The 15,145-nt window shown below is 43.1% G+C and overlaps 1 protein-coding gene across 7 annotated transcripts in view; it reads left to right on the top strand.

Annotated features, from left to right (window-relative positions):
• The window catches only part of DMD (dystrophin), a 3,834,938-nt gene that overhangs the window by 1,058,911 nt on the left and 2,760,882 nt on the right, over positions 1 to 15,145 (top strand). The gene's annotated exons all lie outside the window — the stretch shown is intronic.

Genomic DNA, 15,145 nt, shown 5'->3' with positions numbered 1-15,145 from the left:
ACCGGCTGGTATCACGGACAAATACAAGCTATCTGTGTGTGACTCTGGAAAAACAAACCAAGGAAATTTTCCATTTTTCCAGACCTACACCATATAGAGCTGTCCGCTTTTCAAACAGTTTCGTATATCTGCTGTTTGATTATGGTCAAAACTATACAGAGACAGCGTGTGTCACTCAGTATAAAAATAGACAGAGATTTACAATTTTCCCTACAGACACCGTTTAGAGCTGTCAGATTCTCAAACAGTATTGTATATCTGCAGTTCGCTTTACGGTCACATCTATACAGAGTCAGCGTGTGTGTGTGACACTCCATAAATATATATACAGACATTTCCATTCCTCCATACACCATATTGAGCTGTCCGATTCTCAAACAGTATTGTATATCTGCTGTTCGCATTACAGTCACATCTATACAGAGTCAGCGTGTGTGTGTGACACTCCGCAAATACATATACGGAGATTGTTAGTTACACAAAAATGTATACAGCTGTACACTTCTGATACTGTACCGTATGTCTGCTTGTTGGATTACGGTCAAATACCTATTGGGAGAGTGTCTGTGAAACAACAAAATATATACGCAGATTTAATTTTTTTAATACACCTTACACAGCTGGACGCTCCTCATACAGTACCATCTCTCTGCTGGTATTTTTGGTACATTTTCCCAAACATGAGGAAGTATGGTGGAAGAGGCTGCAGACGTGGGCAGGGGGATGCGGCTGGTACTGATGGTGGTGGTGCATCGGCTGGTTCTGGCAAAAGCACAATAGCAGCTAAGACAGGAGGTGTTGAGCCTGCGTCATCATCTGGCCCAAGAAGACCTGTAAGGTTCCCTTTTCTTGGAGTAGGAAAACTGCTTTTAAAGCCGGAGCATCAGGAACAGGTTTTAGAGTACATTGCCAAAACAGCCACCAGCACTATTGCCTCCTCTTCTGAACGTTCGAAACCTGCAAGCACGGAGTCGTCAGTGCAGGGTTCTTTTCAGGAAAAACACATTTCTTTGTGTCCTTCACCCCCACCAAAAGCTAAGGATGCAGCAGCCCACACTTCAGATTACTCTATGGAGCTCTTTTCATATACCATGCCTGGGTTATCCAGTCAAATCCTGAATTCACCAGTCCAAGAGGAATCTGACATGGAGTGCACTGATGCACATCCACTGCTAGATGATTCTGCTGGTACATTGACCCAGAGCACTACATTGCCCTCGCAGTCTACTGAGCCAGAATTTGATCCTGATGAAACTCAGGTGCCCCTTCCCGCATACTATACCATGCTACACGGTGACAGAGAGGAAGGTAAAGAGGAAGGTGCTGATGACTTTGAAGAGGAGGTGATGGATGACCCACTTCTTGACCCGGATTGGCATCCACTGGGGGAGGAGGGTGGTGCTGGCAATAGTTCAGATAAGGAGAAGGATCTGCAGCAGGCATTGACATTGCAGAAGCGGTTATCTGGTAGGCCCGTAGCTGTCCAAAAGCGTGGACCAAAAACTAAAAGAGTTGCAGGACAGCTTGACCAGATGGTCAACTTAGCACAGCGTGCAAGTCCAGAAAATGTATACCATAGTAGGAAGAGTGCAGTGTGGCACTTCTTTGTCAAAAATCCTACTGATGAGGCAAAGGCTACCAGAAAAAAGTGTGGAAGGACCTTTAGCCGAGGTAAACAACTCAGAAATTTGAATACCAGTTGCATGCTTAGACATTTAATCAACATACACTTGCAAGCGTGGATGGACTACAAAACCTCAGGTAGCACATGTGCACCTGCTTCGACTGAAGGTAGCCAGCAACGCTCCATTGCTTCCCCCACTGTAAGACCACCGCCACCATTAAGCACACGACCAGCACTAATTGTTGAGGTGTTGTCGCAAGGCCAAAGCACTCAGGGAATCACAATGGTTTTGCACCATAACACTGAATCTAGGCCGTCACCACCAATACCAACACCAACCCCCTCTCACTCCATCCGGTTCACCGCTACTTCCCCCATATGCAGCTCTCCAGTCCAGCTCACCCTACCAGACAGTATGAGTAGGACAAGAAAGTATTCATCTTCTCATCTGCATACACTGTGTTTGAACGCCTATATTGCCAAACTAATCTCATTAGAGATGATGCCCTACCGTTTGGTTGAAAGCAAAGCTTTCCGTGAGCTCATGGCCTACCGCAGTCCCACGCTATGACCTACCCAGTCGGCACTTCTTTTCTTGAAAAGCCATCCCAGCCCTCCACCTGCATGTGAAAGACCGCATTGTCCATGCACTCAAGCAGTCAGTGAGTAGAAAGGTGCACCTCACAACAGATGCATGGTCCAGTAGGCATGGCCAGGGCAGTTACGTGTCCATCACTGTGAACTGGGTTAATGTGGTGGATGCAGGCTCCACAGGGGACAGTGGCGGTGCAACAGTGCTGTCTAGCCCACGGTATAGGAAACAGTTGGCTATAGGCTTTCGACCCTCCTCCTCCTTATCCTCCATAAGCAAAAGCTTGTCCACAGAGTGCAGTCGCACGAACACTACATCTGCAGCTGGTAGTGTTGCACACGAGGTGTCCCACTATCGAACAGCTAGTGGTGGTAAGCGTCAGCAGGCTGTGTTAAAGATGATGTCTTTGGGTGACAACAGACACACCGCTGAGGTACTGGCCAACTACTTGCAGTGACAAACTGAGTCATGGCTGGGCAGTCTACATCTTGAGCCAGGCAAGGTAGCCATAATTTTGTGGCAGCCATAGCCATTGCAAAATTCACACACATACCTTGCCTGGCTCACACTTTGAACCTGGTGGTGCAGTGCTTCCTTAATAATTATCCGGAGTTAACATCCCTTCTCCATAAGGTGCGAAGACTGCTCGCACATTCGTCGCTTGCCCGTACACTCCCGCCATATGCAGAAGCTGCAGCGATTGCTCCACCTCTCCAAGCACCGCCTAATCATAGACGTTGCAACAAGGTGGAACTCCACCCTGCACATGGTTAAGAGTCTGTGCAAACAGCGGCAGGCTGTAATGCATTTGTGGGAGGATACATGGGCAGGCAGTTTGAGGGAAGACATAGAATTTTCGGGTGTGCAGGGGTCAAAGCTGAAATACTTCTGTAAAGTCCTTCAGTGTTTTGAGGAATGCACACGGCTGGTAAGCACAGACGACACCATCATAAGCATGAGCATCCCACTTATGCATCTGCTCATGCAAAGTTTGATGCACATTAAGGATCTGGCTTCCACGGAGGAGGAGGAACAGGAGGAGGAGAAGGAGGGAAGCCTTGCTGACAGTCAGCCATTGTCTGGTCCTGGAACTGTCCTGGACGAGGTGGAGGAAGAAACCAAAGAGGAGGAGGAGGATGAGGGGGATGATTATTTTGGGCAGGAGGATGCTTCTCAGGTACAGGGTTTGTGCGTGACTGTAGGGATGTGGATTTGCCAGAAAGTGCTCCTCCACCCAGCAGTGGCAGTGCATTATTGACACCTGGAACATTGGCCCACATGTGGGATTATGCCTTGCAGATCCTGGAAAGGGATCCCCGCATTGCCAAGATGATGAAGGATGATGACTACTGGCTGGCCAGCATCCTTGATCCATGCTATAAAGGCAAATTACACAACTTCATGCCACAGGGGAACCTAGAGATAATATTGGCTAACAAACAAGCAACTCTGGTAAACCGTTTGTTTGAGGCTTTCCCAGCACACAGCAGCGGTGCTGGTTCTCCCATGAGCCGTAGTGGGCACAATGGAAGAGGTGTTCGTGGTGCACAAAGCCAAAGTGGCATTGGAGACAGGGGTTTCATGACCATGTTGTTGACTGATTTCTCAAGTACCGCTCACACGACTGCTAATACTACATCGATTAAAAGTGACAGGAGACAGCAGTTGTCAAATATGGTTACAAACTACTTCTCCTCCTCACAGGTCATTCCCCTTTGACTATTGGGCCTCTAAACTGGACACCTGGCCTGAATTGGCACAATATGCTCTACAGGAGCTCGCTTGCCCTGCTGCTAGTGTGTTATCTAAAAGAGTCTTCAGTGCTGCTGGATCAATCCTGACAGAAAAAAGGACCTGTCTGTCGGCCCAAAATGTTGATAATCTAACCTTCATTAAAATGAACCATGCATGGGTTTCAAAGGATTTTGTCCCACCTTCCCCTGATGACACATAGGTTGCCAAAAAACTGCCTCGCTTTTGTCCTCCTCTTCCTCGGACTTGCCCAATTCCGCCAATTGCAGCTGCTGAATGTCCAGCCTACATATCAACATATGCCATTTTTTAAACCTCCCTAACTGGGCTGCCCACCCCCCAATGGCTGGGGTCAACACCTGGCACACCCAGCATCCTATGAGGGGCCCTGTGCCAGAACTGTTGCCCACGAGTGTGCCCCCCTGCTTGGTCATGGCCACAGCACTTGCAAGTTGCAATACTTACCTCTCCCTTCTCCACCGCTGTGTAGTCTGGGCAGTTAAAACCTTCACAGGGACGGCCACTAGAAATTTGGTGTATTGATCGATGATGGTTAAGATGTAGCTATGGCCTTTCCTGCTGGTCTCTACCTTCAGATGATCAATGGCTACCATTTGTAATGGACGTCAACTTACAAGCAGATGCATTGGTGCTTTATGATCACCTTTCACAGTTGTGATAGTCACAGACGCAGTTGTGATAGTCACAGACGTGTGACATTCCTGCCACCATTTTTCAATGTCTCCTCTCATGCCAATCCAATACAATCTCCTACGGCCCGTGGCTTCTGTCTTTTGCACTCCAAAATGACCAGACACATCATGATAGGCAGTGAGGACCATGTTTACATCTCTCCCTTTGATCACAATTTGATGGAGACGAGTAACGGTGATGTGATCCACGCTACTGCGATAAAGCAATCCTTTCTTCACAAAGAACCGTTTTCGCTGTCTCCACAGACACAGTAATTTGTTATGAACGGGTCGCCGAGGAGGAAATAAAAAACAACACAAGCTATGTCTCAGGAAACCAAAGAGGTTGGTAACTATGCAGACTGCAGACCCCTGATCCTAACATGCAACTAGCAGCAGTCGTGGAGCGTTCCTACGGTGGTCCTAGACGCCTCATCACAACCGGAGAGCTAAATAAGCCTAAAGCAGGAAAAGAGGAAAACTAACTGCCCCAGAGCAGACCCCAAAGGAAAGACAACCCCCCACATGTATTGACGGTGAAACAAGATGAAAACACAAACAAAGGCAGATAAATAGGCTGAGCAAACGATGGGGCCAAACTAACTAGAAAGGACAGGAAAGGAAAGACACTGTCTGCAATCTGCCAAAAACCCTACCAAAATGTCCAACACAACTGATAGCAAAATTAAACCTGAAGTCACTAGACTTCTCCCACTATATCAGCACTCTGAAATATTCTGAGAGAGAGCAAAAAAGAGGCCAATCTAATAAGAGACAAAAAAAAGGCAATTTGGCAAATACAGATAAATAAGAGTGGAAATTCAGCACAGCCCAGCCGGGCTGGCTGACCACACAAAAAACTGAATTGACCAACAAGAGCAAGTGTGAACATTAGCAAAAACAAACTTAACTTGAGAAGACTGGAACAGAGCTGAGTCTAAGACCTGAGATGCAGACTGAATCACCAGCACCAGGATAAGGCGTCGGCTGTCTTATATCCAGTCTGATACTCCAGAGATCCAATCGTTATCTTCCTCACCAGGTGGCAGATCACTACCAATTAAACCAACCTCACTACCTCCTGTCACCACCAGAGGGAGAACGGAAGGAGAACTCTCAACTGGTGGAGTAGAAAATGAGCTCATAACAGTAATTGAGGGTCTGCATCGCCTCTGCAACATCTAATGGGAGATTTTCCCGCGATGAGTAATTCCCAAATTTCTGCTAACACTTGACTATCTGTCTGTACTTGTATCCATGTAGTTTCCAGTAGCGGAGAGTCTGGACTGGCTTACTGAGATTGAAATATATGCAAATATTTAAAAGTACCACAACACTCTATACTGGTGTATGCTTCGAATACCTTTCCCTTTTTCTACTTTTTAAATTCTGGTGTAATGCATACTGAGCCTGTGCGTGTCTGTGTCTGACTCCAGAAGCATAGACAGAAATTTACAATTACCACTAGACTGGATACACCTGGTATGTGCTGATACAGTACCTTTGTTCAAAATTTTTTATTACGGTATCTATCATCTACAGTGAGTGAGCGTGTGTGGTTTACGCCTTCTACATATACGGTAAATCGGAGATACCAATTTTTACCCTATACTCGATACAGCTTGTATCTTGTAATACAGTACTTTTGTTCGACATTTGGTATTACGGTCAAATCCATACTGAGTAAGCATCTGAGAGTGACTATGGGACTATGTATATGGAGATTTCAATTGTACCCTATAACACATACACTTGCTATCTTGTTATCCAGTACCTTTTTTACAACATTTTTTATTATGGTCAAATCCAGACTGAGTGAGCATCTGAGGGTGACTCCGGAAATATATACCAAGATTTCAAATTTGTCCAACACTGTATACAGCTGTACGCTTCTGATACAGTAACCTTTTTTTGCTATTTAGATTCTGGTGTAATCCATAATGAGCCTGTGAACGTCTGTCTGTTACTCCTGAAATATATTTGGAGATTTAAGATTACCCCAACACTGTATACAGCTGAACGCTTGTGTTACATTATCCATTTACAGCGTTTCATATTCTTGTGCTATCCATACTGGGCCTGAGAGCGTTTGTGTCTGCATCCTGAAATATATACAGAGATTCAGAATGTTTACACTATACTATATATACCTTATATCGGGTGATACTGTACCCTTTTTCAACTTTTTATTTTATTGTGTAATCCATACTGAGCCTGTGAGCGTCTGTGTATGACTCTTGAAATATACACGGAGATTTACTGTTATCCCTAGACTGTATAGAGCTGTACGCTTCTCATCCAGTAACATATATCTGCTGGTATTTTGGGTCCATTTTCCAAAACATGAGGAAATATGGTGGAAGAGGATGCAGACATGGGCATAGGGGGCCACCTGGTACTGATGGTGGTGCATCTGCTGGTAGTGCCAAAAACACAATGGCAGCTAAGGCAGGAGATGATGAGCCTACGTCATGGTGTAGCTCTGGAAGGCCTGTAAGGCTCCCATTTCTGGGAGTAGGTAGACTGCTTTTAAAGCTGGAGCATCAGGAACTGTTTTTGGCTTACATTGCTGAAACAGCCTCCAGCTCTATTGCCGCCTCTTCTGAAGCTTCAAAAAATGCAAGCACTGAGTCGTCAGTGCAGGCTTCTGGTCAGGAGCAACCCCTTTCCTTGTGTCCTTCACCCACACTAAAAGTGAATAATGCAGCAGCACACACTTCAGATTACTCCATAGAGCTCTTTTCACATACCATGCCTGGGTTCATTAAAAATGGGGCCCATCATATACTGGAGCATTCCAAATGGGGGACATCAGAAACTGGAGAAGCATTTACAGGGCCCATTATACACTGGAGCATTAGAAATGGAGCCCATTATATATGGAGCATTATTAGGGCCCATCATACACTGGAGCATCATCCATGAGGCCCATCATATACGGAGCATTCCAAATGGGGCAGATCACACACTGGAGCAGCATCTATGGGGCACATTACACACTGGAGCAACAGAAATGGGGCTCATTATATATGGAGCATTATTAGGGCCCATAAGACACTGGAGCATCATCCATGAGGCCCATCATATACTGGAGCATTCCAAATGGGGGATATCAGACACTGGAGCAGCATTTACAGGGTTCACTATACACTGGAGCATTAGAAATGGAGCCCATTATATATGGAGCATTATTAGGGCCCATAAGACACTGGAGCAATGCTCCCATCCCTTATGGGAAATATGTAAAAACATGCAAAACACAAGCCGCGGAGACACCATCACGTGTTTCTCAACGCAAGCAATGATTAGCCAGGTCTTTCCTCGGGAAGGAACAACCACGGGAAGGGCAGTCTCCACTGAAGGAAACCACCTATGCCAAAACATGGTATCCATCCACAGACAGCTGTTTCGGGGTATTGCCCCTCATCAGTGTGGAGTAGGAAACTGGCTAGTAGGAGCAATGCCTAGTAAATGACTGTGAAAAATGAGGATGAATGAACTCATGGAGATCAACATCCAACACTGCGGAGACACCATCACATGTTTCTCAACGCAGTGATTCTAGAGCAATGCTCCCATCCCTTATGGGAAATATGCAAAAACATGCAAAACACAAGCCGCGGAGACACCATCACGTGTTTCTCAACGCAAGCAATGACTAGCCAGGTCTTTCCCCGGGAAGGAACAACCACGGGAAGGGCAGTCTCCAATGAAGGAAACCACCTATGCCAAAACATGGTATCCATCCACAGACAGCTGTTTCGGGGTATTGCCCCTCATCAGTGTGGAGTAGGAAACTGGCTAGTAGGAGCAATGCCTAGTAAAAGACTGTGAAAAAGCATCGTCTATGGGGACCAAGATATACTGGAGCATTCCAAATGGGGGCCATCAGACACTGGAGCAGCATTTACTGGGCCCATTATACACTGGATCATTAGAAATGGGGCCTGTTATATATGGAGCATTATTAGAGCCCATAAGACACTGGAGCATCATCCATGAGGCCCATCATATACTGGAGCCTTCCAAATGGGGGACATCAGACACTGGAGCAGCATTTACGGGGCCCATTATACACTGGACCATTAGAAATGGAGCCCATTATATATGGAGCATTATTTGTGCCCATAACACACTGGAGCATCGTCCATGGGGACCATCATATACTGTAGCATTATGTGAAGCTTATCATATACTGTATGGAACATTATATGTGACCATGACCAATTATTCTGTATGGAGAAATATATGGGGCTCATTATTCTGTATGGCGCACAATATGGTGGCCATAATACTGTATGGAGTAATATACTGTCCTTTTTTTTGAGCTATTGTACAATTTACAATAGATCAGTCATGTCATGTAAGCAGTGAAGTATGTCATTGTACTATACCTATATTTCTGTACCGTATCGGAGCATCATGAGTTGTGGTATGTGTTAAAGGGGCACACTGACATTCTTTGGCGCAGGGCACACGAAAACCTGGAGCCAGCCCTACCCCCCACAACTTTAGCCAATTAACCCCCAGTTCTCAATGCGTAACTATTATTATGAAGTAAATTAAGGTTGACAAGCTTCAGTAATAAGAATTGATGTTGTTGGCATTGAAATGGGCACTGTAGGTGTGTTTACTGTCCTCCACTCCCTGCCGACTTTGCTTCCCCATTAACTTGCATTGGGTTTCGTGTTTCAGCCGGCCTCCGACTTTTCCCTATAGTCGGCCGATTTCATTCGACCAGACTTTTGGGAAAGTCGGGTTTCATGAAACCCGACTCCACCCTAAAAAAGTCAGTCGCTCATCTCTAATATACAGGAAAGTGGCGGTCACTGCAGAAATGAGCCAACATTGCTTATTTACATATCTGCTATTTTATACGAATGGATTATTAATTAAAAATTTAAACAAAAAAAAAGCTAGAGCATTGTAGAGGGTTTGCTTAAGCCTAATGTTAGAATGGTATCGCTATTATACTTCATTTCATTCTAATTTTCTATATACAATAGGGAAAAAAGGCATTTAAGCCCCCATCACTCACAGCGATCTCGCTAGCGAGATCGCTGCTGAGTCACAAGTTTTGTGACGCAACAGCGATCTCACCAGCGAGATCGCTGTGTGTGACACTTATCAGCGACCGGCCCACTTGCCGGGTATTGCTGATCATGCTCGAATGGCTTGGACATTTTTTTGATTGTTGGTCTCCCGCTGGCCAGCACGCATCGCTGCGTGTGGCAGGCGGGAGACCAGCGATCAGCGAACTGGATGCTGGTAACCAAGGTAAGCAGCGGGTTTCTAAGTGCCGCACGGCATTTAGAAACCCGCTGTTTACCTTGGTTACCAGCTCCCTGCACCAGCGCACTGGTATCTAAGGTACACAGCAGCGTGTCCGCTCGACGTCGCTAGTGCTGATCGCTGGTGAAGCACTGGCGTGTTTGGCAGCACACCGGCGATCATGTAGCGACACACCAGCGATCCTGACAAGTTCATATCGTTGTCGGGATCGCTTGTGAGTCGCTATGTGTGACAGGGCCCTTAGTCAGGGACCAATTGTGCAACTTCTCCCACTTAAAAAGATGAGAGAGGCCTGTAATTGACATCATAGGTAGACCACAACTATGAGAGACAAAATGAGAAAACAAATCCAGAAAATCTCCTTGTCTGATTTGGCAAGATTTATTTTGCAAATTATGGTGGAAAATAAGTATTTGGTCATTAACAAAAGTTCATCTCAATATTTTGTTATATATACTTTGTTGGCAATGAGAGAGGTCAAATGTTTTCTGTAAGTCTTCACAAGGTTGGCACACACTGTTGGTGGTATGTTGGCCCATTGCTCCATGCAGATCTCCTCTAAAGCAGTGATGTTTTGGGCCTGTCGCTGGGCAACACAAATTTTCAAATCCCCCTAAAGGTTTTCTAAGGGGTTGAGATCAGGAGACTGGCTAGGCCACTCCAAGACCTTCATATGCTTCTTACGAAGCCACTGAGAGCAATAATCCACCAAGTAATCTGAGAGCAGCAAGATGTAGCGACAGAGAATCTGATTCCATCAATGTTTCACTTAGTTTATTGGCTGCAGCAGATGTTGAGCCCAGTGTACCCCACCTACATTACTGATAAGCAGTTTTCTGCACAGTTTTTATATTGATAGAAAGCTAGTAATCAATGGTTGTGGTTTAGTTGGAGCAAGATGCACATCATCTATTCTCTTGTTCACACCACAGTGAAGAGAAGCAGTGATCAGTGTTCCATGGCCCACATTGTATTTCCATTGAACCATCCAGTTTTTGGACAACTCTTAACTATATCATGATAAAATGAGGTCTTGTACTAGGCAGTTGGTGTCATCATTTGATAAATATCAAAGAAGTTTTCTGATTGAGTTAAATATATATGAAGACTATTTTCAATATAGACATTGTATTTACATTCAAATTGCAAAACATGTTGGCTGTATGTTTAATCTTCATGCTTTTTAAACTTTATTTTAGATAAAAATGTTTAATTTACAGCAACTATTAACACTTTTGTACCTGAATAAATGAGTAATTTCACAAGTAGAACATGTATCCCTACCTCTTTAACCTATTTGTTTCATAGCTCACATCATATTGTTAAATAGGTAATAATATTGCAAACAGACAAGAAAACATAGTAAATACACAATATCCTTATCTCCTAGCACAACAATTAGAAATGCTCTGTGAACTGTATCTGATTTCTTTTAGAAACTCTTAACTTTACCCTGAGAAGCGTAACTTTTGTAATGGGAATTAGTCTTTGATAGCTGATATGTGGCTTAATTAAAAGTCAAGCAAAGCATAACAAAGGTCTGTACAATGAAAGGAGACCTGCGGTTCTTAATTAGCAATGTGCTTGTCTTTTCTTTAAAAAAAAGAATTTTCAAACCAAATTGTGATTCTGATTTTTGTGAACATTTCAATTTTTAATTGCACGAGCTGACATAATATCAAATGTTGTTTTCCATGGAAAATTCTTCTCTTAATTATCTGCTTGCACACCTGCTAAATATATGGTGCGCTGCATAGAAATTTTGTATGTATTTGGCAACTCTATAGCAATATTCATTTTTTTCTATAGTGAAATAGATATGGAATATTTACCATTTACTTCTCCGGCATGATACATAAATTAAAATGTTTTCAGAACTTTCAGGATAGTCAAACAAACGAGAAAACAAAACATCAATGCCAACCAGGTGTAAAATAAAAACCTCCTGTCTATTTTCATATAGGTCCCTATATTGCCAATAAAGCAACTCTAACCATTCATGGCATATAATCTCTATCTGATGCTAACACATTAGCAGCAGATCCTTAACCCCTTCAAGATCTTGCCCTTTTTCATTTTTGCATTTCTGTTTTTCGATCCCTTTCTTCCCAGAGCCATAACTTTTTTATTTTTCCATCAATATGGCCATGTGGGGGCTTGTTTTTTGCAGGACAAGTTGTACTGTACTTTTGAATGACACTATTGGTTTTACAATGTCGTGTACTCAAAAAAGGGGAAAAAAAATCCAAGTGCGGTGAAATTGCAAAAAAAAGTGCGATTTTTTTATTTTATTTTGAATGGGGCGAAAGGGGGGTGATTTAAACTTTTATATTTTTTTATTTTTTTACTTTTGGCATGCTTCAATAGTCTCCATGGGAGACTAGAACCTGCCACAACCCGATTGGCTCTGCTACATAGAAGCGATGATCAGATCACCTATATGTTGTAGAATTGCTCACTTGCTATGAGTGCCACCACCAGGCGGCGCTCATAGCATTCTGTCACTGACAACCATAGAGGTCTCCAGGAGACCTCTCGTTTTCATGCCAACACACCGGTGACCCGCGATCACATGATGGGGTCACCAGTGGGAGGATTTCCGGCCCAATGGCCGGAAGCACGCATTAAATGCTGCTGTCAGAGTTTGACAGTGGCATTTAACGAGTTAATAGCCGTGGGTGGATAGCGATTCCACCGGCATCTATTTCAGAACATGTCAGCTGGTCAAAGTAGCTGACATGTCCTGGGAAAGTTGTGGGCTCACCGCCGAAGCCCACATCAAAGGGAGGGAAGTGACCTCTGCAGTACTAGTACAGTTGATGTCATGAAAGGGTTACTAATCTGTTAATGCCTAAGGGCGTAACTACTGCAACAAATCTGTGCACAATAATAATATTTATTTTTATATAGCGCTAACATTTTCCGCAGCGCTTTACAGTTTGCACACATTATCATCGCTGTCCCTGATGGGGCTCACAATCTAAATTCCTTATCAGTATGTCTTTGGAATATGGGAGGAAACCGGAGAACCCGGAGGAAACCCACAAAAACACGGAGAGAACATACAAACTCCTTGCAGATGTTGTCATTGGTGGGATTTGAACCCAGGACCCCAGCGCTGCAACGCTAACCACTGAGCCACCATGTCATACAAAATATGTAGTGGAATCTCACAAGTAAAGGCATTGCATTATAATGAAGATAGTTATGTTTTGGGAAGAATATCATGAAGCAGATAGAGCATGACACACAAAACACAATCAAAAGAGATGCAAATAGATGGTAAAGATATGTTAATGGTTGTCCTACAATATAGGATGGACACAACCCTCTTATAACCACTGTCCCTAAAAATATGAAAATGTCAAATTGCCACAAAATATTTTTATAATATTGCAAAACAGAAGTCTCTTCTGAAGATGTAGAAGAAATATAAATATAACTAATAACTATCCCAGTAACGGCAAATACTATGATCAAACTGTTAGATGTAATATCATGCCCCAAATAGAAGATATGACAAGTAAAGTGACACGTAGAAGCCTATTCATCAAAGTGTTCCATTTTCAATCCAGTTTTAAAAACTTATGTCAAAATTGCTAGGGAAAAAAACATGGCTATTCCCTCCTGTCAAATTCTACAAAAGTGTGGCATTTCTAAATCCAGGAATGCTACTCCATTCCCTGACTAAAGTAGCCTTACCAATAAGGCACACAGAGGTGCAAAACACTGATAAGATGAGCCAAATTCATTAAATGAGTTTAGGGCATCATACTCCAGCAAGCCCTTCTTATTGCAAACACAGCCTTAAAGTATCAAAGTGACCTTAAAGAAGCAGTCCCATCAAAGTTTTCATCCTTTTAATACTGTATACTGTATATTACAATTATCATATTATATGGCAGAGTGTACTTACAATTGCTCATTTTGCCTTTCTACCCAGCTAATTCTTCTCTTTTCTCTGCTCTATGTAGAAATAGGAAGCCTCTTTTCCCTGCATGAGTCATCTCCTTATCAACTCCTGAACCAGATACTCCCTCCTCCTTATGCAGTGACTTATGACACATACAGGCAAAATAGACTTTTTGGTTCCCCATAGAACTTAGGCTGGTTTCACACTTGCATTTTTTTGCGCTGTTTTTTAGCGCAAAAATACGCATGTGTTTTTTCCCCTATACTTTAACATGGGTGCGCATATGTGCGCATGCATATGCGCACGTACGCGTTTGTATGCACATGCGTTTTTTTGCAGTGTGCGCTCGGGTGCACAAAATGCATCCTGTTGCATTTTTTGTTCATCCGACTTGCCCCAAAAAAAGCATGCGCATGCAATGCGTTTTTTTACAGCAAAACACCCATTAAAGTCTGTGGGTGTGCATACGTGCGCATTGTAATGCGCACGTATGCGCAAAAAAACGCACCAAAACCTGCAAAAAAGGCACACAAACGCACGATGCACTTTTTTCATGCATTTGTGTGCGCAAAAAACGCGCAGCAAAAAAACGCAAGTGTGAAAGTAGCCTTAGAATGATTCAGCTAGTCAATTTGTAATCAGGTGACAACATAGACCTACAGGAAAATAGAAGAATAAACTAGGTAGAAAGGCAAAATGAGCAATTGTAAGTACGCAGTGCTATATAATATGCTGATTGCCATATATTAGGAGAATAAAAATGTTGATGTCAGTTCTTCTTTAAAAAATTGGCCTCATAGTGCACACAATACCAGATAGACAAATATTCCACAAGAATATCACTCTGCAGCTTTCTCAAACATTTACAGATTTTTAGTTTTTTTTTCCTTTAACTGAAAAAGCCTCATACAATGGTGAATCCCAGATTTATCTATTATTTTAGATTTTAGGTTTAGAAGTAGCATCGAATAAAAGATGGATTTAAGAATATCCTTGTTTATCAAGCACAACTTATTTTGCCTGTCTCCAGGTTCTCAATTCAAATCCATTACTAACATATCATACACATAAATCCTCAGCATGAAAAGACAATATCAGATAATGTAACACAGGCAAAAATAGAATTTTTATTAAGCAATTTTTCACTTTTCAACATTGCATAGTGTAGAAAGTCTAGCAAAATCTTCCATTAAGATACTTTTTTTGTTTGTGGCATTATACAGTAAATGTGATAGGTATACAGTTATTGTAAAAAAAAGAAAGGCAATATGTATTTTTTT

This window comes from Dendrobates tinctorius, unplaced genomic scaffold (genome assembly GCF_039654945.1).
Source record: "Dendrobates tinctorius isolate UK_male_01 unplaced genomic scaffold, ASM3965494v1 ptg000166l, whole genome shotgun sequence".
Lineage (NCBI taxonomy): Eukaryota > Metazoa > Chordata > Amphibia > Anura > Dendrobatidae > Dendrobates > Dendrobates tinctorius.
Note: the sequence above shows the minus strand (reverse complement) of the source record. Positions and strands in the feature narration are given on the sequence as shown.